Source organism: Cavia porcellus, unplaced genomic scaffold (assembly GCF_034190915.1).
Source record: "Cavia porcellus strain 051 isolate PalLab524CR breed Dunkin Hartley unplaced genomic scaffold, mCavPor4.1 scaffold_19, whole genome shotgun sequence".
In the NCBI taxonomy this organism is placed as follows: domain Eukaryota; kingdom Metazoa; phylum Chordata; class Mammalia; order Rodentia; family Caviidae; genus Cavia; species Cavia porcellus.
In genome coordinates, this window is record NW_026947502.1 from 32,964,096 (window position 1) to 32,991,337 (window position 27,242).

Genomic DNA, 27,242 nt, shown 5'->3' on the forward strand with positions numbered 1-27,242 from the left:
ATTGTGTTTTATTGGGTCAACCATGAGCTCAGTGAGCCTTCCAAGACGTACTCCTCATGTTAGTTAGAAGTAGATGAGACATAAAAACTAAAACTAGAAGTTCCATTTGACCCAGCTATTCCCCTCTTAGATACCTTCCCAAAGAGTTAGACATCATACTACGGTGGTACATGCATTACTATGTGTGTAACACACAACTCATAATAGCTAAATTTCAGCAGGTTGAAACCCAAAAGGCTGAGCCCCAATCATGGCAGAGTTTTGCCTTTTATATAATTTTTGTGTCTTTGTCTCTCACACTACAGCCTGATTGGATACAATCTGTGTCACAGAGCTGTACTGGAGCTACACATGTGTATCTAGGAGCTAATTGTGACATGTTGCCTTTCTCGCTTCGGAGAAGGACACCCCCTCCACCAAATTCCTTCAGGAGGGCCTGTCCACAATCCTCCAGGGAAGGGCCCTGCCATACCTCAAGATCATAATGTTAAGTAAAATAAATCAGATGCATAAGCTTAAATATCTCATGGTTTCTCTTATATGAGAAACCCAAGGTATATAAAAATTAAAGAGCAAAATAAAAGATAGATAATAGGAAACAGAGAGATAGAACTTTTGCAAAATTGCAGGGTGCCTACAGATAGGGGAAAGTGGTTAAAGAAAAAAAATTCAAAGTCCTATTTGTTTAATTCCCTATCTTTGGGATCACCACATTTAATGATCCCTTGATTCTACCTAACCCACAAGCCACCAGCCATGCCTCCTCTCCACTGATCTTCATCCTCCCTCTTTTCGAGGTCTTTATTGTTCTCTGTGCAGTGCTTATATTTTTCATGGTCAATTGTGATAACCCTTGCATGGAACATCAGCTCTCCTCTTCCCTCTAATTTTAGAGGTCTTACTGATAAAAGCGTGGTCTTGTTTGAATCTAACTGTATGCCACTCTGGTCCTACTTTGCATGGTAAATATGGCTGAGAACACATGATGGCACCAACTCTATCGTGCTGTTAACTGTCTCTGACTTCAAATAGCCCATAGTGCTCCTGAGCAATTACTCATCTAGTTTCCTAAACAAGCATTTTTTCCCCACCATTTCACACTTTCTTCTCATCTCCATATTATTATTACTGAGACAGGGTCTTGCTGTGCAGTTTAAATTGGCCTTGAACTCACCATGTAGGCAGGGTCAACCTTGAACTCATAAAGATTCTCCTGCCTCAGCCTCTGGAGTGCTGAGATTACAGGAGTGAGTCACCACACCTGGCTCTATCGTCAGTATTCTAAAACTTCTTTTTTTCTTCTCACACAAACATTGTTTCTTACTTTATTAAGAAAATAGAAAATATTAAAAACTCTTCATCTAATCATCACATGCATGTATGCTCACATACTCTATTTTCCCTTCTTTTTACCTTGGCTGAACTCTCTGCTCCTCTCTAAGGCCAACTGCTCCACTTGTGTGCTGCATATTAACCTTCTATGCCTACGCAAGGACATGGCTCCTGCAATCCTATTTTCTCTCTCCTGTAGTATCAGTTTTTCCTTTCCCTTCTAGCTCTGCATTAACACACACTGCTTTTTGTCTTTAAAATATATTTTTCTTGACCTCTCTTTCCAATTACAGCTGCAATTTCTATTCTGTTATCACCGAAATCTTCTATAGAGCTGTCTATATTCATTGTCTTTCACTGCCCCCTTGCATTCTTTATTGGCCTATTTCATAAGGCTTCTACACATACTCACCCTACAGCAACTGTTCTTGTCACAGTTACAAATGATTTGCATACTGCTAAATTCATTAGTTGGTTCTCGGTCCTCATCTTGCATGACCTCAGAAGTACTTTGACACAGTTGATCATTTCCTCCTCCTTGATAAATGTTCTTCATTTGGTTCCCAGCATTATATCCTCTTTTGTATTTTTTCTTCTCAAATGACTACTTTTTGTATTCTTTGCTGACTCACTTTCATTTTCCTTAATTTTGGAATGTCTCACAGGTATGCCCAGTCCTTTTTATTTATTCCCATTGCCTTAGTGAACTTATCTTGTCAGGCTTGTCAGTGCTGGTCATGTACTGATGAATCTAAAATTTATATCTTTAGTTTCTTTCCCTGAATTCAAGCCTTTCATGTCCAATTGTCAACTTGATTTCAAACTTAACAAAACTAACTCTGGATTTAGGCATTTCTGCACATTCAGTTATTCTGGCCCAAAAAAATCTTGTATCTATCCTTTATCACTATTTTCCTTTTGTAATATAACTATATAATTTATATAATTTGGGGGCAAATCCTGCCAGCTCTACCTGCAAGATATATCCAACTGTAATGTCTTTTCCCCAGTTCCACTGTTTTTATCTTGGTCCAAACCATCATCATCTTTTGCTTGGACTAACTCAAGAGACTCTTAACTGATGCCTTTAATTTGTTCCTTATAGTCTGTTCTCAATATGTATGACAGAAGGATACCTAGAAAAAAATAGTCTAATATAATCATGACATTTATTACTCAAGCCCTTTAGTGTCTCCACATCCAAAGTAAAAGTTGGGTCAGTATACTGGTCTCCAAGCTCCCCATTTTCCAATTTTATTTTCTATTACCCTCTCTCTCACTTCATCTACTCTCATCACTCTTTCGCCCTGTTTTTCTTCATATATTTTTGATGTGGACCAGAGCTTTGTCCCAGTTATTCCCTGTAGAAGACCACTTAGATGACTCTCCTTGAATGCAGAACAATTACCTCCACTTTAGTCAAACCTGGCCCTCTCTCCATGTACTGATATGTACAGAGCTGGCTAAGCTATTTCCTTCTCCCTACAGTTGGCTCTAAGTAATGTAAATAGGGCTGGCTGAGGCACTGATGTGTAACCTCCCACAGGTTCCTGTTTCTTCACCTCCTGTCTCTCTGTAAAATGGTGGAACCCAGAAGGATTGTAGAGCAAATGCTCCAGGAATGTCAATTGTGTTACAGCCTCAAGATAAGAGGCTGTGACTTTCCAAAGCAGAAAAAATGTGCACACTGGAACTGAAGCACCAGCCAAACTGAAGGTAGAATGCTACCTCAAATGTGTTAATGCAGATTGGTCTTTCTGCATACACTTCTCTACATGTTGCAGAGGTGCTTTTTGGCCACCTACCTAGCTCAGCTCACATTGCTCATGTAATTTCTGGTATTCTCACCGTCACTCATCCTCGAGCTACTCCATTCTTTATGAATTAATAAATCCTTGCTTAGGTGCTGGGTCAAGGTTTTGGTTCCATGAACCCATATCTGGACAGGTCTAAGGGCCCCTTGGCTGCCTGTAACTGTAAGTATGTTATTGGAGGTGGTAGATTGCCATTAACTTGTCAGGCATTCTAGTAATGTTTTCATGGCACTACAAATGTAAACATCCCAGACCATGAGGAGGATGGGAAAGGACCTCAATAATTCCCTTTCACAGAGTGTTCTTCCCCCGAATGTCTTCATGAATTGCTCTGACTTCTTCAGATCTTTGTTAAAATTTCAGTTTCTCATTAAAATCTTCCCTATCTTCTCACAAATGTAACTCTCCTTCAGTTAGTCATCTTTTTATTACCTTAATGAAATACATAGCACAGACTAACTAGGTGCTTATTTTCTCGTAGTTTTGGAAACTGAAGGTTCAAATAGCATAGTGCAGGCTCTGGGTGAGGGTCATCCTTTGGCTGCATCCCATAATGGTGGATAGCAAGTGATCACATTTCTACCACTTCTGAGAAAGGATCAGAGGAAGGGGGAGAGGTCAGGGTTTTACATTTTATAACAATTTTCTTGTGAGAACTACTGAGTGATAAAGCCAGAACTACCTTCCTCCCTTTCAAAAGCATGCCCCTTCATGACCTAAACACCTTCCACTAGTTCCCACCTATTAAAATTTCTATCATCTCCCAATATTGCCCTTGGGGGCCATGTCCTTAGCACATGGATCCTTGGGGGACAACCAAAGCATATTCTACAGCATTCCTCTACTCCCCATTACAATCCCCTGCTTTTAAAATGATATTTATAACCATATGATGTATTAAATATTTTTAAAAATATATGTATATGGTCCATGTCCATGTAAGCTTCTTGAGAACAAGATTGTTTTTCCATTTTGTTCAGAAATGTATCCAGAGATCCTGGAACATTTCCTGTAATGTGATAGACATTCAGTAAATACTTTTTGAATGAATCGGAGAAATGAATTGTTCTAAGACAACCTGACAGTAAGTCAGAGAGCTAAGATCCAAGTCAGGTTGTTCTGACTCTCACCTTATCCTCCCTCCTACCCTGATGCCTCTTGGAGAAGTATATTTCCTTCTATTTAGCAGACTTTAAAAATGAGGCACAACTTGTACTGGCACTAATTTGGGAAATAAAGCATGGGGATATTTCAATTTCTCACAGATTCTCTGATGTAGTAGTAAGTAAGCAGGTTTTGAACTCAGAAGGACCTGAGGTTTGAAATTATACTATTTTCCAGTAAAGTCAGGAAACTGAGTAGACCATTTACCTCTCTGCATCTCAGTTTTCCATCTGCACTGATAAACATATGATATGACCATTGGGAGAATTCAGTACCAAAATTATGTGAAATCGTTAGTATATTTGATAATAAATAATATAAATAATATAAAATTTAAATAAAATTAATAAATATAACAAGTGTCAGTTTTTACTATTGTTAGTATGTCAGTATAGCCATTGATTTCAAACTCCTAACCCTTTGCTCTCTGTGGCTTTTAATTACTGGAGTGAGAGCAAGACCAGTGCATGGATAGAACACAAAATACCAGAGAAATGCTTGATGTTTCTGTCACACTGAAGGTTTAATACATACATTAAAAATGTATGCCAGATCTGTATTTCTGTCTACCCCTGGTAATCATGCTAGTTCTCCTGATTAATACATCAGTCACCACACGGGTTAACAATGCTAAACTTGTGAACTCTGAGATCTTGCATCTCCACATCAGTCAATATAGTGATCATCTTGCTGAAGCCATCAGAGCGGTGGATTAGGGTGAACATTCTGGTTCATCATGAGGGATTCATTTTGTGCACAAGTATCTTTCTTGCTTGATAACTGTATTTGACCACTCAGGAGAAAAATAGTAAATAGCAAAACAACCTTCGGTGCTGTAGGTCAGTTGGAAGTTTTCTCCCGTCTTGTTAATGCTGGTGACATTCATAAAATCATCAGCGTAGGTTATATGGACATAGACCTCACTGTATAACTTATTGAATTGCTAGGAAGGCCTAGATCTTACTTTGTATCCCTCTTTGGTATACTCAAATCTGTTTGAAAGGAAGTCGTAGAGAGGAGGCAGTCTTAGCTGATGGGGACTGTGACTATGTGAGGAGTAAACACATCAGCTAGTCTGTCCAGCATTCAGTGCTTTGGAGGTGCTGCATGCTGCAGTGTTTCTTTGGAGTGTTGATGTGAATCTGCTGAACATGGAAAGAAGCTGTAGCATTTTGCCTTTCTCAGAATGTCACACAAATGAAATCATACAGTTAATAACTTTTGTAGATGGGGCTTCTTCCCCTAAGTGTAGTCTCATTTTCCTTCGTTCATGTTGTTGTACACAATAAAAGTTCATTGCTTTCTATTTCATAATTACTATATGGCTCTGTTTGTCTATTGATGAAGGCCATTTGGTTTTTCTTACTTCTTAGCTGCTATAATTTTTTAAAAAATCAAATAAATTTTTATTGAAGGAAATTCACATGTGATTTCTTTAATATTCATCAAGGTCACTTTAATGAGGTTGTCTTCAAGGCAGCAAAGGAATTTGATTCTTAATCCAGTCTGCTATAAGTTTTTTATTTATTTTTTTGTCTTTTTCGTTTTTATCGGTACCAGGGATCGAACTCACCACTGCCTGCTTGCAAGGCAGGCACTTATGGCACTGAGCTAAATCCCCAGCCCCTGTCTGCTATAAGTTTTTGTGTGAACATAAATTGTTATTTATTTACTTATTTATTTTTGGTGCCAGGGATCGAACTCATGTCCTCACAATTGCCAAGCAGGTACTTCCACCACTGAGCTAAATCCCCAGCCCATAAATTCTTATTTTTAAAAAAGTTATTGGTATTGCTGAACATACAATAAATACATGTTTAACTGCATAAGAAACTGAAAATCTGTTTCTGGACTAGATACACCACATTATATTATTATCAGCAAATTACTACCAGTTACTCCACAGTCTTACCAGCACTTGTATGGCCAATTTCATTACTGTGTTCTGGAACCTACTGGAGTTTTAATTTGCATTCTTTAGTGGCTTCTGATCCTGAGAATCTTTTTCTATGCTTATTGCCTTTTTTTTGGGGGGGGGATGTCTCTAGGAATTCCTTTGTCCATATAAAAAACAAATGAAATGTTCTATTTTACTACTAAGTTTTGGGATTGCTTTATATATTCTAGATACAACTCCTTTTTTTTTTTTTTTGTCTTTTTCCTTTTTATCGTACCAGGGATCGAACTCATGACTGCCTGCTTGCAAGGCAGGTGCTTATGCCGCTGGGCTAAATCCCAAGCCCCTATAAAACTCCTTTTTAAGAAACAGTTTATAAACATTTTGTCAGTCTGTGGCTAATCTTATTCCCTTAACAGTAACTTTCAAAGGACAGATATTTTTAATATTGATGTAGTTCACTTTATAATTTTCCTTTTATGGTTATATTTTTGATGTCACAATTAACAAATCTTTTCTTGAAGTCATGCATATTTTCCTATGTTTTTCTCTATAAGTTTTGTAGGTTAGATTTTAGTGTTACATCTATTTTGTGTTAACTTTTATATAAGGCATGAGGTAACTTATTGCACATTGATGCTCATTTATTCGTCTCATTTGTTGAAAAAAATTATTGTTTTCCTATTGGGTCGCTTTTGCCCAAGTCTCAAAAATTGTCTACTACTTTGGTATATGTCTACTTCAGTGCTTTCTGCTCTGTTTCCTTGCTCTAGGTACCTACCCTTTCACTAATACCCACTGAATTTATTTTTATGGGTTTACATTAATTCCCCAAAATAGGTCCTTTGAATTCTCCAACTTTATCCTACATTTTAAAATTATTTTGGCTTTTCTTGTTTCTCTCTTTTATATAAATTTGATAACAGGATTATTTTTGTATATAAGAAATTCTGTTGGGATTTTTACTAGGATTGTGTTCAATCTCTGAATCATTTTTGGGGAACTGGCTTCTTGGTTCTTAATTTTGTTCAGTCTTCCAAACCATTAACATGGTACCCTTCTGTAGATGTTTTTTGATTTTTTAAAACTGATGTTTTATAGTTTCCAACATACAGATGGCATTTTTTTGCAAGATTTATACTCAAGTATTTCATTTTTCACCTGCTGGCACTATTTCTAAATGTTTTCATTTTCAGTTGTTTGTTATATAAGGAAATAATATTGATTTTTGTGTTTTCCTATGATCTCAATAATTTCACTTATTGATTATTCATAGATTCCTTGAAATTTTGAGATGATGTCCATAGACAAATATGGATTGTTGATCTTGAATGAACACCTAGCTTACTTGCTTTTATTAAGGAGACTGATAATTACTGAGCAACGTGCTTCTCCATTTGTTTGTTTGAGTCTTAGTACTGTTTTTAGGAATAATTTTTTTTCTAGTTTTCAACCCAAAATGATTTTATATGTACTTTTTTATATGTACTTATATATGTATATTTATGATTTTATATGTAGTTAATGCATACGTTAACTGAAATTCTGTGGTTCTCAGCTAGTTTAGAGTTCTTTCTCTCTCTCTGTCTCTCATCCTTAAATCTATAAACATATATTATTGAGTGAATTTGTCATCCTAACACAGAGGACAAACCAAATGTCCAAGATATACTAAACTTTTAAGGATGAGGCTATTGTTTCGAAAGCATCAGTTTTAGGAAATTATTAGTTTACTTGATGTGGGCTAAAAACCTCATCTGTCCAATTCTGGAAAAGCTACTGACAAACTTAAAAGAGAGAGAGAGAAACTCATTACCTTGATCCATTAGAAGTTAAATGAATTTCTCAGACCAAAGCTATGGAGACAGCTGCACAGTACAGAATAATTAACACTCATTCCTCTATGGAGACCTTAGAACTTGGATTTAAAAAGAGTGTGGGTTTCACATCCCCTTCCCAACCCTTCTCTTAGAGGACTTGGTTATGGCGAAGGAACACTTATGGGCAGCTTCATTTGAAATACAAAAGGACATAAGTCAGCAGATATATGCAGATGTAAACTTGAGATGTATTTCTGCTTTTCACATTTAGGCTGAGTTTAAGAAATGGTTACATTAACGGTTCACCAGAAAAGTGTTCTGAGCATTTTAATATGTCATTAAATGGTCACAAGTGTTATCATTCTTTGGTAAGATTGAGAGTTGACTACTGAAGTCATTGTTCATCTTGGCTGAAGCAGTTCTGAGAGATAAAGGGCATATCTGGAAGAATCAGAGGAGAGGTATCAGGGTAGTGGTATAGATTTTTTTTTTGAGAAGTTTCATTATAAAAGAGAACAGAAATGGATAAATATTTGATGTGAGAAATAGGGTCAAGAGAAACATTTCTTCTTGTTTTTTCTCTTCTTCCTTTCCTCCCTTACTGCCTGTCTCCTTCCCTGTCTATTTTCTTCCTCTCCCTCCCTCCTTTCTTTCTCTAATTGATGAAACCATAATATTTTGTATGTTAATGAGAATTTTCCAGTGGATAATTGTGCTAGTCATTGCTTGTGATATTTTTTGATCCTTATATTACTCTAGCAGGTTCAGTAGCACAAAGGGTGAATATAGGGCATATGTGGAAGAATAAACTTAAATAAAATCACATGCAGTTTAAGAGGAGAGAAGTTCAGTTTTTAAGGAAGAAGGTTGGTAAAAATGCATTGATGGATGGGGGAGGGGGTCTAGGTATTTTCTTACTATTGCTGTAAGTTATTTAATTATATAGTAATAAAAATTATTGGCTGAGAGCAAGAAGAGGTACTGGAAGTTTGAGGAGAGCCAGTCTGACACAGTTTTAGCAAAACAGAAGAGTTGATGGACTAGGGAGATAGGATGTGATTTCTAGAGAACCGTATGAGTCTGTTTGAGGCTGATGGTCATAAATTTAAAATAAGGTCAATTAATGTAGTGATTTTTTTCCTAGTTATATTCACCTTGGATATCAGCATGGAAGAGATTGAGAATTAGACCTGCACCAGTTTTTACTCAAGAGGACAACAAATCATGAGTGACAGAGGAGTTGAGCAGTGCATGAAGGAGTATTATGATCATTCATGGAATTTAACCTGATATGGAGGGAAAAGTACTTTATTTTATGGAAAAAATGTAAAACAGAATTTCATAACAAGATGATAGGAGAATGACAATAGTTAACACATTGCATATTATTATCTTTAAAGTAGTTACTCAGAGTATGAGATGTGGGCCTAAAAATTTCTGCCATCGATATTAGCACAAACCTTCCTTTTCTGTGAACAAAGAGACAATAGTAGTACAACTTTGAGTTGCATTTTTTTCCCTAGGAAAAGTATTTTAAAGGGGAGTCAGAAGTGAAAAGATGGTTTATACCCATGAATTGGGCATCCTGGAGGGAGACAAAAGAGTGACAAAATTGTATGATCCTTAAATGTGAAGAGTTTGCATTTACTGATCATGACACATACAGTCTGAGGTAGGATCATGGTGATTACGGTAAGGTGTAGGATAAGACCACCGGGAGAAATAAGTCAATAACACTGACTCATTGTGTTGGAAAGATCTGTGTGTGTGCTGAAGTGCCAAGAATTTAAACGGTGGAAACTAAAATCACAGGAAATGACTAAAAGCAATCTATCATTGTGGACTGCAACAATGAGGGATAATAGAGGATAGAATATATGAAATGTTATTCAAATATGAATATTCTCAGAGAAAAGAGATGGAGAGGAGTCTGGAAGTGGTAAGGAATAGGAAAGGTGTTGCCCACTCCATCACTATGCCAATCTTATGACGACTGGGAGTAAACCCAGCACCTGTTGAGTTGAGACAGCTACGGGAGAAGCTGCGTCCTAGGTGGAACCCTCAACAGGAAGAGTAAAAAGATGATGCATTACTCAGGAAGAGTATCAATGACCAGAGGATCTTTGATGAGGAGGGATAGTGACTTCTTGCAGATGAAGTAGAAGAGTATCTAGTTGGAGAAAAGACGAGTACTAAGAATGAGCGACATGAGGATTCTTTTGTAGAATGGAGTGCAGGTTTGGAGAAGCAATCCAGGAGAGAGTGCTGCCCAAGAAGGACACAGAGAGGCTTGGTTAGGTGATATTATGAGGGTTCATTGAAGTGAGACAGGTAAAGCAGACAGCATAGCACTGTTCACGGTGACCTCAAGTGGTACCTTTTGCTAAATCGGGACTTCAGGACTGCATCTTGCCCCAGCACACTGCTTTCTGCACACTCCCCACTTGGTTGATGTTAAGGTTTAACACACATGGCTGAATTTATATTAATTATGACTAGTGCCACTGAAATAATTAATGGAGGAGCCAAGGATTTAGCTCAGTGGCACAAGCACCTGCCTAGAAAGCGTGATGTTGTAAGTTTGATTCCCAATACAAAACAAAACAAAACAAAACAAAATTAATGAATGTGAAATGCTGGGTAAGAACCTAAGCCTGGTGTTCATTATTGTAGATGAAAATTGAAAACCTTCAATCCATGTTTTAGCTTTTATGCATACAATTAATTGTTTCACTAAACTTAGTCCAGCAACACAAATATTCAGCATTTAAACTCCTAGGTATACAGGTACAAAGAAGGTGGTTTGAATTCAGTACATGTGACAGATAAGCAGTATTTTTCATTTCAGCTTCCTTGGTGGTGGTGGTGGTGTTTATATAACTCCCTTGTCCTAGGTATCCAGGGCTTTCCCCGGGTGAGGTAGGATAGGGTTGGCTCCTTGTCCAGTGACTCTTACCACTTAAACATGTGACCCTCCAGTCCCGCCACTAGTTACCCACTGTCCCCTGAGTTCATTTGCTTTCTGTAGGATGCCTTTGTTTTTTCCAAATGTATTCCTTGAATTTTCCTATAGGTTCTCTGTGTTTTAATGTTTCAGGATTTGGAAAAGATGCTTGTGTTCATGTCCTTGGTGATTTTAAGGTTGTTATAACCAAGTACACTCAGTTTTGTCATGAGAAGGACAAGCTAATGCTTGGATGCAAATCCCACCTCTGCTGCACACTGGTTATGTGATTGTGAGTGTACAGATTAATCTCTGTGTGCTTGAGTTTAGTCTGCATCATGCGGATGAGAAGGCCTTCTACCTTATAGGATGTTTGCAAGGGTAGAATTAAAAGAAATAACCCATATAAATTGCTTACCTCAGTAAGTGACAAGAATTGAGCAATATTATGATGGTCTTGTAGCTCTGCAGAGAACATAATAATAGGTATTTGTCTATTTTGATGTTAATCTTCAAATGTCTCTTTTAATGCTGCTGACAGATCCCCTTACTGGAGGCCCTCCATTGCTTTGCCCCACATGAGTCTCCAGATAGAAGGTGCAAGCAGGACAACAGAAGTTCACCTCATGGGAATAGCGGTTCAGGCCTCTGGACATGGACTTCTGAATCTACAGGGACTCTTGTTTTCCACCAGGCAGCACTGACAGTGTCTCTGTGGATACTTTAGTTTTCCACCTGGTTTTGGTTTATTTAATTGGTAGGTACTGACACGAGCAGCTCTGAGCATATCAAAATAACATTTGTGAAATCTCATAAGTAACAAATTACTGTGCTTCTTTATTCTTTTAAACAAATCCTCTCTGTGGATTCAGAGGCTTGCTTAGAGATGCAGGCTGTCTTTCAAGGAAACAATGTAGGTGTTTTATTATCTACTCCAATTTTTTTGAGGCAAGTTCTTGCTGGCCTTGAAATTGCTATGTAGCCCAGGCGGGCCTTGAACTTGGGGCAACCCTCCTGCCTCAGGTTCTCAAGTGCTGGGATTGAAGGTGTACACCACCATTCCTCACTCTAGGAACTCCAATATTGTATCTACTAATTCAGCAGGTGTACTTGAACACCCAGTGTGTGCCATGCAGTAGTGAAATGGATCTAAATAAAATGCAGCCTTTGCCCTTGGAAGGCACTGTCTTGCTAGACAGGATACAAGTAAGTAGATGAGGAGCACAGACAGATGTCAGTGCTAAGACAGGATCGGGCAAGTCACCTGAGCTACAGAAACTGAAAGGTTTTCAAGGAGAGACAGAGTAGGAACCAAGAACTGAGGATGAACAGAAGATAGCCAGCCTGAGGGAGTTACAGCAAGAGACAGCAGCGAAGGGACATTCTGGGAAGGGGACCTGCAAGTGCAAAGGTTCCACGAGCAGAGAACCTTCATCCATGTGTGGATTGTGCAGGATACTAGCTGACTTTAACAGGGAATGATCATGTACATAGGTTATGCACATTTTTCAATATTTTACAAATTTTTCACAATTAATTGAACTCAAGAGCGTTTATGTACCTGGAGAGGGGTTTGTGTATATGTTTTGTACATCCTTGTCTAGATTAAATACGCTGCTCAGTTCTCTGCTGTGGCACTCCGAGAACTTCTTTTCCTGCTAGAACCACAATGTACCCAGTCTGGGAGGCAGATCTGTCTCTGTGTGCTTTGCCCCTTCTCCGCATCCCACACCTCACAGCCACCTAACCTCCCTGGGAGGCTCCTCGGTCCTCTCTCCTGTCCCTCTCTCCTGTCACACACCTACACACCACTCTGGCAGCCACAAGTCTGTGCTCTGTGACACAGGGATTGCTCTAAGCCTTGGACCAGGAAATTGCTTGGGATGCGTGAATTCAAAGAGGGAGAGGGACCCTCCGGAACTGTGAGAAATAAAATTCTTTTCTTTATACATTACCTGATCTGTGGTATTCTAAGAGCTTAAAACAGACTCAGATACAATATTAAAAGATATGACTATTACCATTATTGCTACTATTAGTTGTTGTTTATTAAGTGCTTACTTTGTGTCAGGCCATGATCTGAGTAGCTTACATATTTAGCTAATTTATTTCTCACAGAAAACTTAGGATATAGTGTCATCATTTCTGTTTTGTAGATAGGGGAACTGAACCCAGAGACTTTAGTGGCACCTAAGATCTGAATTCATGCATGGCTGATCAAATCTGTGATCCTAATATTCATAAGTATCAACTTCATACTGTACTATGAAATTGTATATATTATTAATAATATGCTGTTAATTAATATTATTAATAATGTGCTGTTAATTTCATGTCATACTATCCTGGCATATGCTCTGAACCCTGAATACCACCCTTCCTAGTAAAGATGAAGACCTGTTTCAAGAGGAAATGATGCTGAAACCAAGCAAGCAATATGCTGTGTTTCTGCACTCAATGGAAGGCTAGAGGATGAGACTGGCGGGGGGATTTGAGTGTACCTCCTACTCTCAGTCACCAGAAGCTGTGTGGATGATCAGAAAGTAATGATAGAAGTCAGTCCTCTTGGAAAGGGCCACACCTATCACTCCCAGAGCCTTAAGCCTATGATAAAAATGCCAATCACACCCTGCCCCCATTATTTTTGGTCTCATGGTTTCTTCCTGGAGGTTGGTTACATCTTTTATTGGTAATGAGTCCCCCAGTGCCAACAAGCATCATGGTGAGAAATTACAGGAATGGATGGGTAAGCAGAGGGTTTGTAGTGTTCTCTTTTGTAATGGCTTAGAGGAATTTTTCAGTCCAGTGCTGAGGACACAGAGAAACAGAGCATAACAGAATAAGGCAGCATTGCTTGGGCTGGCTCAGTCCCTAAGAGGGCAGCACAGTAACTGCCCCCTTACTTCTTTATCGAGTCCTCTGTGTGCCAGAAGCTGTGCCTTGCACTGGAGATACAAGAAGGAGTGAGATGAGGGCACTGCCTGCTCATGGAAACAGCATTATACACATCAATCATTTTAATATTATATGGTGAGTTCTGGTCTTTCATCCAACAAACAGTTGTTCTAAGTCTCTGAGATACAGTCATAAACAGAGAAAGACAGTCCTTGCTTTTACGGGCCTTATAGTTTACATATAAGGGAGAATAGGATGGCAGGGAAAAGTTTGCTATTTTATCCTGATGAGGATAAAGTTTGCTATTTTATCCTGATGAGGCAGGAGCTCCCCGAGGAGGTGATTTTGAGTAGAGAGTTGAAGGGGGTGAGGGAGAGAGTTATGCCAATTTATGAGATGTTTCACACAGGATCAGAGGACATAAAGGTAGAATAATGGTAAGCCAACAGAGGGAGAGTGTCAGGGATTTGTAGGAAAATATAGGAGATCAATGAAAAATTGGGGAGTGAATGGGAAGAGATGGGGCCAGAGGGGCAAGGGAAGCAGATGACATGTGCCCTGACAGGCACTTGTCAGGACTGTCGTTTGTCCTCTGGTGAGATGGGCAGTCACTACAGGGCTTTAAGTAGCAGAGCTGACATGATATGATTTATGCTCTAAGAGGATCATTCTGGCTCCCGGGATGGAATACATTGTAAGGGGTGAGAGCAGGAGCAGAAGGACCAATTAGGAGGCTGGTGCAGTTACCCAGAGGAGAGATGAAGGTGGCTTGGATCAGAACAGTAAATAGTCAAGGAGGTGAGGAGTGCAGATGTCTACATGTCTTTAAAAGATAGAGACAAGAGGGCTTGTAGATGGGTTGGATATGAAGTACGGAGGAGAGGTGATAAGGATGAATCACAGGTTTTTGTCTTAAGCAACTAATAAGACATATTTACCATTTAGCACTAGGATTTACCATTTAGCACTAGAATAGGATAAGTATGTGTCGGGGATGTTTTACACGAATCCCATTCTTTTTTTTTTTTTCCTTTTCTTTCTTATTTTTCTTTTTCTTTTTGGCACTAGGAATTGAACTCAGGACCTTGCACTTGCCAGGCAGGCATTTGTGCCACTGAGCTATAGCCCCAGCCCTTAGGCTAGACAGTTGTTAGCAAACACTTCCCTTATCCCTTTCCTTGTCTTCATGAGAAGAATTTACTTCTTTCCTGCTGATGCTGTCTTGGTCATGGTGCTTGCTTTAGCCAGTGAAATGGTGTGGCAATGATAGTATGTGAGTTTTAACTTTGGCCCCAAAAAGGCTTCATGCAATTTTCTTTTGGCCTCCTGAGAGTTTCTGACTGCTGCCAAGAGAAGAATATGCCCTATATAACCACCCAATATCTATTCATACTGAGCCCACAAGATTTGTAGTGCATCCTGCCTCTGCTGACCTTCAGACTATTGAACAGGAAAATAAATTCGATAGATAATCGAATATTTTTGTTACACAGCCTTATTGGGGCAATAATTGACTGATAAAGGGACTGAGGTAGGCTCAGTGCTTTGAAACATGGACATCAAGGCAGCCCTTTAGCCCTGCCTGAGTATTCAGGGGCGTGGCTCTGCGGGGAATAAGTCATTGGTGAGTCTTGAAACTAACTCAGTTACCAATTGCAAGAAGTGAAGGAAGCCAAGCTAGAGACATAGCATAAACAAATGCAGAGAAGCACAAAAAAGGTACAGGAGTACATACCAAGAACTAAGCAAGTGGAAGCCCAAGGTGGGAAGATGAGTTTGGAGAAGTAAATAGAACCTGGCTCAGAAGGGTTTCCGTTCCCTCACACAGAGCTTGAACTTTTCCCCATAAGCATTATCCACCACTGTTAATGGTTTAGATCTAAAATGTCCTCCAAAAGTTTTGTGTGTTTGGAAGATATGTAACTGAATAATGGAGATGCTGTACTCATGAGTGAATTCATCTGTTGTTGAGCTCAATAGCTGAATGTGCTGTAGGTAGTAGGGCCTGGTTGGAGGTTGAGCAGTGTAGGTGTGACCTGGAAGGGTGTATTGTACCGGGCTTCTTCTCTGTCTGCCTCTCGCTGCTGTGGATGAGCAGTTGTCCTCTGGCCCTTCCACCATGCTGATTCTGGCTGGGACCCAGCTAACTTTGGACTGAACCCATTGGAAACTGTTAGCCAAATAAACCTTTACCTTCTCTAAATTGTGCAGGCATTTTGTTCCAGTGATGGGAAAATGACTAACATAACATTAAAACCTTTTAAGTGAGAGGATGTCAAGCTCTGGTTAGTACTGGCTGTGATTTTTTTCTGGGTCCCTGTGGAGAACTGCCATAGTGTCCTGATTGGAGGCAGAAGGGTCAGGTAGTATCTACTGCAATCACATGGTCATGCAGAGTAGTGATGAAGATGCAGACATGGGAATGGATTGGGAACATATTTTGTTAATACTAGCAGGATTTAAGGTACACAGAACTCAGTGCATAGCATGCTTGAAACATCAATCACAGGAAGTAAGTTTAATGTATGATAATTATGTTAATGTATGATAGGGTTATAGATGAGTTTTCTTCTACACAAATCATTTGCTATATCAATCACACATTATCAGTATAACCAAAATACAGATTTGGATGTGTTATTGTATTTAAGTTGTGATCTATTTTGCTTTAGATTCAGATTTACTGAACGCTGCAATGGTGTTGGAGAAGGCACCCATAATAGATGCTGTCTTGTCAAGGTCACTGTCTTCTCTACTTGGTACCTGACAATTTTGGTTATTTTTCAGATAGATTGAAAGAAAATTTAAAGAGAGGTTCAGAGTAAATGTCAACTTTGCATCTTATTTGTGAAAACATTTCAGAGAAACACTAATTTGGAACTGACATCACCAGAGAACACCCTTCTGGAGGATTATGTCATGATTTATCTGATTATAGATTCAGAATAAGAATTCATTTAGAAGAGTAATTAAAGTGCAGCATATGTATAGAAGTAAATTTTTAAAAATTGCTTATGATTGCTAAAAGTGCTATTGACTAAGCAAGGCTAATAGTGAGATAGGAAGTAGGAATTAAATAATATAGAGCCTTGCTGAGGATCAAATCAAGTTAGGCAAATCAGTACTTGTGATTTCCCTGCTCAGAATCATACCTTGCCTTTCACTTTGGTGCCTCTGTCCAAGCCTAGATTGGCATTTGTCTTTACCACCTATAAAAAACCCTAGTCCTTCTTAAGGCCAGCTTGAAGATAACTCCAGAATACTTTTCCTAAGTCCTTGGGGAAATTCATTGTTTCATGCTCTGGGCTCCTACTGAATTTTATTCTTAGGGTCTAAGAGCTATATATATTTATGTATTTAGTGAACTTGTATGTTCATATTTATGTTCTAGGCAATGGCATGATACACACCCTAGAAATGTTACATAACATGACTTAATTCACATGCTCTGATTTTAAAATCTTGTTTGTAGAAAGTTGAGAAGCAAGTAAGCTTCTTGGTGTGTGACTACCAGGAAACTGATCTGAGAGCTATGAGTGGGGGTACTTGGCTCAAAGGGAGGATAATGAATCTAAAGCTGGTTTTTAAAAATCAGTACTTTGTATATAGATGAATGCAATGACTTTCTAAAAGTCCTGGAAAACATAGGTTCCAAATGAGTAAGTGATTGCTTTTAAATAAGTTTAAATCTAATCAGGAACATCAGATTCCAGTTTTGAACTTTACAGTGATTTATCTAATGAATGACTGGGTAACAGTTGGAAGCAGGTCTAATGCTTGTTTTATTAGCTAAAAGACTGAGGCTTGAACATGGTTTCATTTAGCTTCACAGATCTATCATCTATGCTCTGATTTCCACGCTTTTTACTTCCAAACCTAAGCTGTCCTTTAAGGAGCTAATTTGAACATTTAACTGCAAAGCGATCATCCATGCTGGTGTGTCCCATGGTTCAAAATCTGTATGCCTCAAACTAAACATATGAGTCTTCATCTAACATCCTAAGCTGATCTTCAGGAAAGAGTGTCCCCATCCACCCAGCTTCCAGATCTGGACACTCCGAGTTCATTTTCTCTCACCAATTAGTTACTACGAACTACAGATTCTGATCCAGCGTATCTCTTCTGTCTGACCCCTGACCTCCAAACATGTAGCCATGGCCTTAAATTAAATCTTCTTCATTTATGTTCTAGATTTTTGTGCTAACTTCCTTATTGGTTTATCAACAAACACTCCATTCTTTCACCCAGATGACAAGTAATCATTTCCTTGGGTCAAAAGCTATAAGAGCTACAAAATCAACGTTTTGTTATGCCTTAATATACCTCACGGACAGCAGCCCCTTTCCCACAAACCCACCTTTCTATCAGCCATACATGACCCCCAGTATACGGACCCTTTTTCTGCTGCTTGCATAAACTCATTTTCCTGCCCATATGCCTTACTTCCCATTCTCCACTTGTCAAACTCTTACTCATCATTCAGGAACATTTCAAAATATCCCTGCTTCTGGGAAGGCTTCCAGGAAGTTTGTTACTCTCTTCTGTGTTCTGAGTAAGCATTTTTCTCCTACTCTGCTACATCGCAGGTCCTCTAGCCTCTCCCTTGTTTTGAAGATAGGGCCTGGAGCACATTTCTGTTCCTAGTACATAGCACGGGATTTGGCACATAGATGGGAGTCTACCTTTTGCTGATATTTGAACCACTCTCAGTTTGTTTCCTCCTCCTCCTCCTCCTCCTCCTCCTCCTCCTCCTCCTCCTCCTCTTCTTCTTCTGCTTCTTCTTCTTTTCTTCTTCTTCTTCTTCTTCTTCTTCTTCTTCTTCTTCTTCTTCTTCTTCTTCTTCTTCTTCTTCTTCTTTTTTTTTTTTTTTTGTACTGGGGATGGAACTCAGGACCGCGGGCTTGCAAGGCAGGCAATTATATCTATGAGCTAAATCCCCAACCCCTCCTCCTCTCTTCTTAAATCTTAATTTAGATGTTGTTTAGGGCTAAAGAAGTAAAGAGTTATTAAGAGATGATTTAGTTTAAGCACCTGGCTTTGTGATTTAGGAACATGAGCTACAGAGCAATAAAATGAACCAGCCAAAGTCACACAGAAGTTCCTGGCAGAGCTCGGATCTCCTGACCCAATGCCTTTTCATTCTACTTGTGCCCCCTGTCCAAGTCCTATCCTAGTATTGGCCCAAAGGTCTTTTATGATGCCACATCTCTTGTGATATATGTCATGTTCTGGGAAGAGTTTGACGACAAGGTGCAAGTTATTTGGTTCCCTTCAGTAATCTCTGATGTGAGCCCTCCTCAAATATTTGCATGAAATATTTGGTAAAGAATAGATTCAGCACTGAGCTTGAAATCTGGTTTCTAAAATTACAATCTTAGAGGAGATACTATTTAGAGGAAAAATTTCTGGCTCCTGATTTTTCAGCCTAATTTAAATTTTTTTCTTCTTCCTGAACATTCTCTGGACCCCATTTCATGTTTATATGTGTTTTAAATACATCAAACATCAAGTTTCTCATGTGCTGTGGGAAAGTATTGGGCAAATCCCTTGGAGTATGAACTTCAAATAAAATTAATAATCATTTCAGAAAAGAGAAACTGTTATCAGAAAGATTCTTGGTCCAGAGCTCCTAAGTAAAATGGAAAAAGGCCCCCACCATTGTTTTCAAGAATTCGTAGCAGCCTACACTGGAGAGAGCTGTTAACTCAACAGACAGAGCATTAACCGTCATTGTGCAAAAGGCTATCAGCTGCTTTGTTTTGCCATATTTGACTTTATTCTCTCCCCCCCCAAAAAAGTAATAACAACTAAGGAGTAATAAAATCCAAAATGTGTAAATTTTGTTGTAAAAAAGAGAGGGGGAAAAAAAGAGCTCTAACGGATATAACAGCAAGTGTGTTTAGGGGTGTTAAATAGTTGACTATATTAATGTTTTTGGATCATTGAACACAGCTGTTTGCAGTCTCTCTGTTTGAATGTCCACTTTGTATTCTTTGATACTGTGATTTGAGCAACTATTTCCAAGATGATAATATGTAATCTATTAACAGGTGATTTCTTACTGTTATGTTTTTTTTTTTTTTAGTTCTGTATTACGTGTACCCTTACACCACTTTCTTTTGTTTTGTGTTTTTCTCTTTTTCCTCTTAAATAAAAAAAAAGGCTGTCAGCTGCATACTACTGCTCCCAAGAATGAAAACATGAGCTTTGACCTCCCATATCTAAGCAAATGCATTATGAATAAGGATATGTTATTGAAATCATATATAACTTTATTTACTCATTTGTTTGGATGGTTCTAGGGATGAATCCAAGACTTTGTACATGCTTGAAAAATGCTCTACCACTGAACTGTACCACTATACCTAAGGGTATTATACTGAGAGGGTGATGGGAGGGAAGAGGAGAGATCAGAAGAGGGGAGGGCAAAAGAAGAGAGGGCAGCTGAGGGAAAGAGAAGGGCAGGGATGTTGGAAAAAGGAGGAGATGAAAAGAGAGAGAAGTAAGCAAGTGCATATAAGTACTTGGCATTTCCACTCTGAATTTTCAAAGCATTTGTTGATCAGTAATAACAATCTTGCCTTGGAACTCAGAAAAACCCGTTATTGTTACTAATTCCACACTGCAGGTATTGAAGATAGAGAGATCACAGTAATATAAAAGATGATTATGCTATCAAGCATTTGGTTAACTCTTTTTCTCTGAGAACTGATGTACTTAAAAAATTTTAGCCTCGATAATTCTTGAATGAGTGTAATTTTCGGAGTAGGTGTGCAACTTCAGTTTACTGGATCATACACTATCCTCCATTTACCAGAGTTTGCTCCTATCCCCCTAGACCTCTTCGCATGGAAAGAGTAGTGAAAAGGGTATAGATTGTACTACACCACATGAGCCATTTCACTTGGGAGTAGTGGAAAAGTGCATTGCTCAGGCAGTGCATATTTTGGAAAGGAGCTCATTCCAAGATAGTTGAGTATTTAGTTCAGAGTTTCCTATTCCTACGTTATGTTTCAGCCTATGCCATGTATGGTGGGTGCTAATCACATAGTGTATAAATGAAACAGAGAGCACTTTGTTCATCAGTGTAAGAGAGATTTCCAAATAATGGAGACTCACTTTTTAGTCACATGGAGTTCTCTCAGTTTTCTTGATTAGCATTAAGTGGGACTCTATCTTGAATACAGGGACTACAATGGCGTTTGCTGATGAGAGAAGAACCATGATTTGTTACCAATGCGCATTTAAAAACTGAACACTAACATAATCCAAAACCTAACCAAACCAAACAAAAATAAAACCACATCAAAACCTTTAAAAATGAACTGAATGTGGCTGTGTTTCAATCCTAAACTTTATGGATGGAAAGTACCTATGATGGTTAATCTTCATTGTCAAATTAATCAGCTTGAGAAGAGATTAATAAAGTACACTCCTTAGATATGTCTGGGTGGACCATAGGAGGTGTAACGTTAGGGACTGTATCTGATCTCTGGCCCCTTTCTCTCTGGCACCCTTCTCCTGTTCTCTGCTTCCCAGATTCTGTAAATTGAACAGTTTTCCTCTACCATACACTTCCACCATGAAGTTTCTCTCTTGGAACCAGCAGACCATGGATTGAACCTCTATAACCATGAGCCAAAATATTCTTTTTGTTTTTTAAATTGTGAGTGTCAGGTATTTTGACTCAGCAATGGGAAAACTGACCAATACAATACGTATCTGGGATTTAATGAGGAAATGAATAATCACTTCAAGTGGTGTCTTCCTTCTTCTGCTTAATGAAGTTTCCTTTATTGATACTTTATCAGCATGTATTTCCCACATAGACTTGACTTTGCCTCAGTGCCTGGGGCCTACCCCACACCATTCTAGGCCACAAAAGTGCTCAAGGGTGGGAGGTTGTTACTGTTAGAGATTGATACTTATTATTGGGAATGCTAAAGTTATTTAGGAGCAGATATTTAAGTATTAGCATAAAGTAGCTGAGAAAAATAGGATTTAAAATTGTTTACAAGTCTTGTCATGATTGTGAAAGAAAAACAAATATGTATGTAGAGAAAAAAATTCAACAACAGAATCTCATTATTATGTAATGAGCCACAAAACAAAGTCCTAGGAAGGAAATGTGGAGGAGTGTATAGAATAGCAGTCAGAACACTAGACTACAATAGAAAGCTTAGAAATATGATATATGTATTTAGGAGTTGGTGTAATAAAGGTGACATCACAGATGACTCGGGAAAAGTTAGATTATTTCATAGATGATGCTAAGAAACTAACCATATGGAGAAAAAAAATCTGTTGGAAACTCACTCTGCACAAAAAAGAAAACTCCAATTGCATTAAAAGCTTAAACATAACTGGTAAGTCTAATGAAAGAAACAGAAGAAAAATAGATGTAATACAGGAAAGTATCTTTATGACATTGGTTGGAAAAGGAATTTTTTAAACAAGATTAAACACAAATTACTTCAAAAATTAGACGTCAACAAAGGGCAACATAGGCACATTTAACAGATCTTAGGACTCAGAGGATATCACCTGAAAGTACTTTGAAATGAAGGACATTAGGGGGCCCTCAAAAGCAATCATCTTTCCCTGCATTTCTGTAGGACAGCTGGCCATAAAGAAAAGACCTACCTCCCCAGAAAATAGGTAATAGGCCCTCATTCCAAAGGTGTTCTACCTTATACCCATGGGAAGGAATGGAACGTAGAGAAGACAAAAAGGATCTGGAAAGACCTTACTGAATTTCTTCCCTCAGTCTGCTTCCATTACAGTTAACTCCTTTGTCAATCACGGCTGTTTAATTCTTCTTTGGACCTTAAGTATAAAAAGAAAATTTTTCCTAGGACTTCATTTCAGGAGGCTCTTGAATCATATAAAACATCTAAAATACATTTTACATACTTTTCTCTTTATAATTTGTCTTTTGTTATAAGGATGTCAGCTGTGTCCCTAGAGACAGATAAAAAATACACATCCTTTCACCCCTACACAGATAAGTGACAGTCTGGGAGAAGTGACAGACTCCACGGATAAGTGACGGACTAAGAGCATTCTCTGAAATAGGTGAGAAACTATTTAGAATATATAAGAAATTCTTGAAGAAAATTTAAAAAATATCCCAAGACAGAAATCTTGTTTAAAAAGTGGGTGAAGGGTAGATCAAAAGAGGCAATTTATAGAAATCAGAAACTCATAACTAAACAGTATATGAAGTGCTCAGCCTCACTAGCCATTTGCAAAGCTCAAAGGGATTTTGCATTCCTCATGTTGGCAAACATAAGAAAGAAAGTGGCATAGCATCTAATATTGGCCATATGTGGCAAACCAGAAACCCAAAGGGAGCAGAGACTGGCGCAGGCCTCCTGACAGCAATGTGCTGTGTGTAGTTAGTCGTGAACATTTCTGCCAGTGTCTACCACACCCTAAAAAGGGTTGTAACAGAGTGCAGGTGTGTCCTTTGCTGCCTCATTTCTGAGAACAAGAAGAGCCAATCTAGGTGGCAAGCACTATAGCAATGAGTAAGTAAAAGGCTCTAGGTGCAGAGAAGGAATACTAGATGGTGGATAGAAGCGATGAACTAAATTCACATATAGCAACACAGAAAACATGGTGCTGAGTGAAAGAGAGTAAGGAAGACCATACTTTTATACTATAATCCTTTGTGTGTAATTTATGAACACTCGAGTCAGAAATATACTTTTCTATAGTTTCTATTAGAATGTAAATTCCATGCATCAGTTTGATGACCCTTAAGTTTTAGAATTTTGAGACCATAGTAAATACAAAGGATATATTTCTTAAATGAAGGATACTTCCATATCTATGTACATATATAAGTAGGTTGAAGATGGTTTTTTTGCGGGGCGGGGGGTGAGGATTAAAGAAGGAGAGGAAACAGAAAAGTGGCAGTAATATTCTATCAACTGAATTATTCACATTTTTGTACCTGGGAGTAGGGAAAGCTTTTAAGTGGAAACAAACTTAAACAGTTATTCATACATGGTGGGATTGGTGCTTCTTTGTTCCCTCTGCTATAATGAATAGTGTCTTATTTTATTATCCCCAAATCCACACTTGAAAATGGCTTTTTCTTGAAGGGGGCAATGCTCCCAAGTTTCCTCCAGTTGCTCTGTCAGACGTTCTCTTACCCGATCTTCCCAAACACTGCCCCACCCCACCCCATAGACACATATTTTTATGGAATTCTCTTATCTTTGGCTTGGCCAGTGCCTTGTTCAGCAAGAGGCATCAACTGTCTCTCCTTTTCCCTTCAGAATTCCAGTTTAGAACTATTTGTGCTTCCAGAATAACCATCTTTTACCCTCTACCCTTCTGTACTCTCACAGTGCATCTGGATTCTTGTTCTTAATCTTCTCCATTTCCTATCAACCTGGTATTTTCTAAAGTACCGGGCTTAACAGTGTCACCCTAATGTATATCTTTCCTGGACTTCAGAATGTGACTTTATTTGGTAATATGGTAGTTCTGGAATCCTTGTTAGAAGAGAAGAGACATAGGTGCATTACATGACAACAGTGGCAGAGATTGAGTGATTCATTGACAAATCAGGGATTGGTGGTGACTATGAGAAAGTACAAAGAGGCAAGGAAGAATTCTGTGTGAAAGCTTTGCAAGAGAGAGACAGACAGACAGAGAGAGACAGACAGAGAGAGAGAGAGAGAGAGAGAGAGAGAGAGAGAGAGAGAGAGAGAGAGAGAACGACCTTGCAACCATTAGCAGTGCCATTGCAGCATCAGCCAACTAATTCACTCTGTCAGATTCAATTGCGCATCCACTAACAAGGATTTTAAGTCACCAGAAAGGCCTTGTGGATACTCAGTCTTATCTTGGCCTGCTTTTCTCAACATCCAAAGACTCAAGGAGGGAAAGGAAAAGGAAAGGAAGAGATCTACTCCATGCCTTATTTGTGCTAAAACACTCTCCTGTTTAGCACACAGCACAAATAAGAGTCCTTCAGTGAAAAATTTCCTTGCTCCATGAAGCCAACAGAGGAACAAAGCTATCTTCAGAGTATTGAAGTTGCAGTGGGAGATTAAAGTGGGGTCTCTTCCATACTGGGACTATCACTTCTGAACCCTCTTTTCAATACCTCTGCCCTCTGAGTGTGTTGTAATGAGCAGTTTGGTCAATCCTGGAATATAACCTGCACTATCTCCGAATGTCAGGGTGGTAAACAGGAATCTGTATCACTGTCCTGTTCTCTCTGTACTGCACTGAGCTTCTGCCTAGGAGGAGAAATTAAACAGCGGCCTCTATTATGCTTTTTTCTTCCTGTTCCTCTTTACTGCCTGCTGCACTGTGAACAGTGTGAGATCCCAGAGATAGGAGAAGCAGGGTCTTAGGAAACTCATAACAAAAATACTGTCCAGGGGACTGTCACATCCTCTGTACTAGGACTTCATCTGTGATGATTCATCTATGGGCCAAGATGTGCTGGTCTTTTTGTACTCATGTGCTATTCACTCCTCTTCCAGGGAGGATTTCATTTTTTTTTTTTTCTTTTTGTGCCTGGAATCAAACTCATGACCTCATGCTTGCCAGGTATATACTGTGCCACTGAGCTATATCCCAGTGCCTGGATCTTGACTTCCTACAGCAATCTTCTAACTCCTCCTATTCTTGTCCTCTCCAGTCCCTTTTCTGCCCCCAGACAGATTGGATGTTTCCAAACTGCAGACATGAGTCATTGACTCACACCTGCTGAAAGTTTCCAATAAAGACAATTTTTCCATTACCATTAGTGGTTAAGACCATGCAGAAGGCCTCATAAGCATCCCTGTTGTCTCCCTTTTCTCCCTTCTTCTCCATGTGATGGAGCCATACTAAGGCATTCACAAGTTTTTGAGCCTCTTTATTTCTCTCTGCATTTCAAGAACCTCTTCTCTGCCTGGGGCCCTCTTTCTTACTCCCTGTTGCCTGTTTATCTTTTCTAGCTTTGGATTTCAGGTAAACATTGCATACACTGAGGAGCCTTTGAGTGCTTGTACACACATACACACAATCAGTCACCCACTCAGTACTAATTTAGTACATGTAAAACTGTATCTTATGGTTGTGTATCTAATGCCATATTTATTAAGATTACCTATCTCCTTCACTAGACAACAAGTTTACTGAAGGTAGGAACTTTGTCTTCTTCAGCTTTTATCTCAACACCTCTCCTGGAGGTTTACTAGGCATTTGTTGCGTGAATGTTGGATTTCCAGATAGCTCTGTAACTAGGGTCATCTAGCTTTGATATTCTATGAATCTAGAGACTTTGTTACTCTCCCACCACCCTGACATATGTTTTATGCATTTACTGTGATTCTGAGTTTACTTCTAACAAAATGCATACCTCCATCCAGCATATTCGATTAGTTACTGTACTATACTTCATTTATATAGCATTCTGATTTATTTCTTTTCTCCAAAGAAAAGTCCTTGCATTTTCAATTTTATTTGACTTACGCTACTACTCATTGGCCAATTTTCTCAAAGAGCAGACTCTGTTTTCTCTACATCTCTGCTATTTTAGGTTGATAGTCTCTGTTGTAGAGGAAATGTTTTTTTTCTCTGTTGTGCATGTGTGTAGTGATGAACCTTTTCTATAGAGATAGTTTTCAAAAAGATAATCTGTATTTGCCAAGAGCTCTGCCTGCCCATTTCCTCCCTCCTCTCTTCTTCTCTTTCAGCCTACACTACTTTCACAGTGATATTTTACTCTTAGCTTATTTGGTTCTAGTGGTCTGCATTTTTCCAATTGAGAAATAAAACCCTGGCCTATTTTTAACTATGAAACTCACACATACTGATTAGAGATTTCTTATTTTGGAAAGACCGCTGAGGGAGTGGTAAGCTTAGACAAAATCAGAAAGGCATGCTAAATACAGGAGGAACTGAAATTTAAGCTGTGTCTACTGGGAGTAAAACTTGTGGTGTTAAAAATTCAGTGGGTTTGGACATCCAAAAGGAAACCCCACTGAGTCCTCTGTTGAAAAATTTTTAGTGCTTGTTTATGTTAAGTTCTCTGCAAAGACATTTATTTATTTATTTATTTATTTATTTATTTATTTATTTATACTGGGAACCAAACTCGGGGCCTCACATTTGCCAGGCAGGCTCTGTGCCACTGAGCTAAATCCCCAGCCTGAGTTTTATATTCTTTATCTCATTTAATCCTCACCTCCATTCTGAGAGTTCATTATTCATAAGTCAGTTCACCAACTCATTTATTTACTAAGCTAATATTTACTGAGTACCTAATGTGTGCCAGGATATTTTTAAGATTAAATTGGGTGAGGTGTGTGATGTTCTCAGCAACTTGATGAATCATTATGTTATCTACAGAGCTGGGCAAATGA

At 38.7% G+C, this 27,242-nt stretch overlaps 1 protein-coding gene across 1 annotated transcript in view; it reads right to left on the bottom strand.

Moving 5' to 3' along the window:
• Positions 1 to 27,242, bottom strand: part of Trpc7 (transient receptor potential cation channel subfamily C member 7) — a 157,324-nt gene that overhangs the window by 114,513 nt on the left and 15,569 nt on the right. The window lies entirely within an intron of this gene.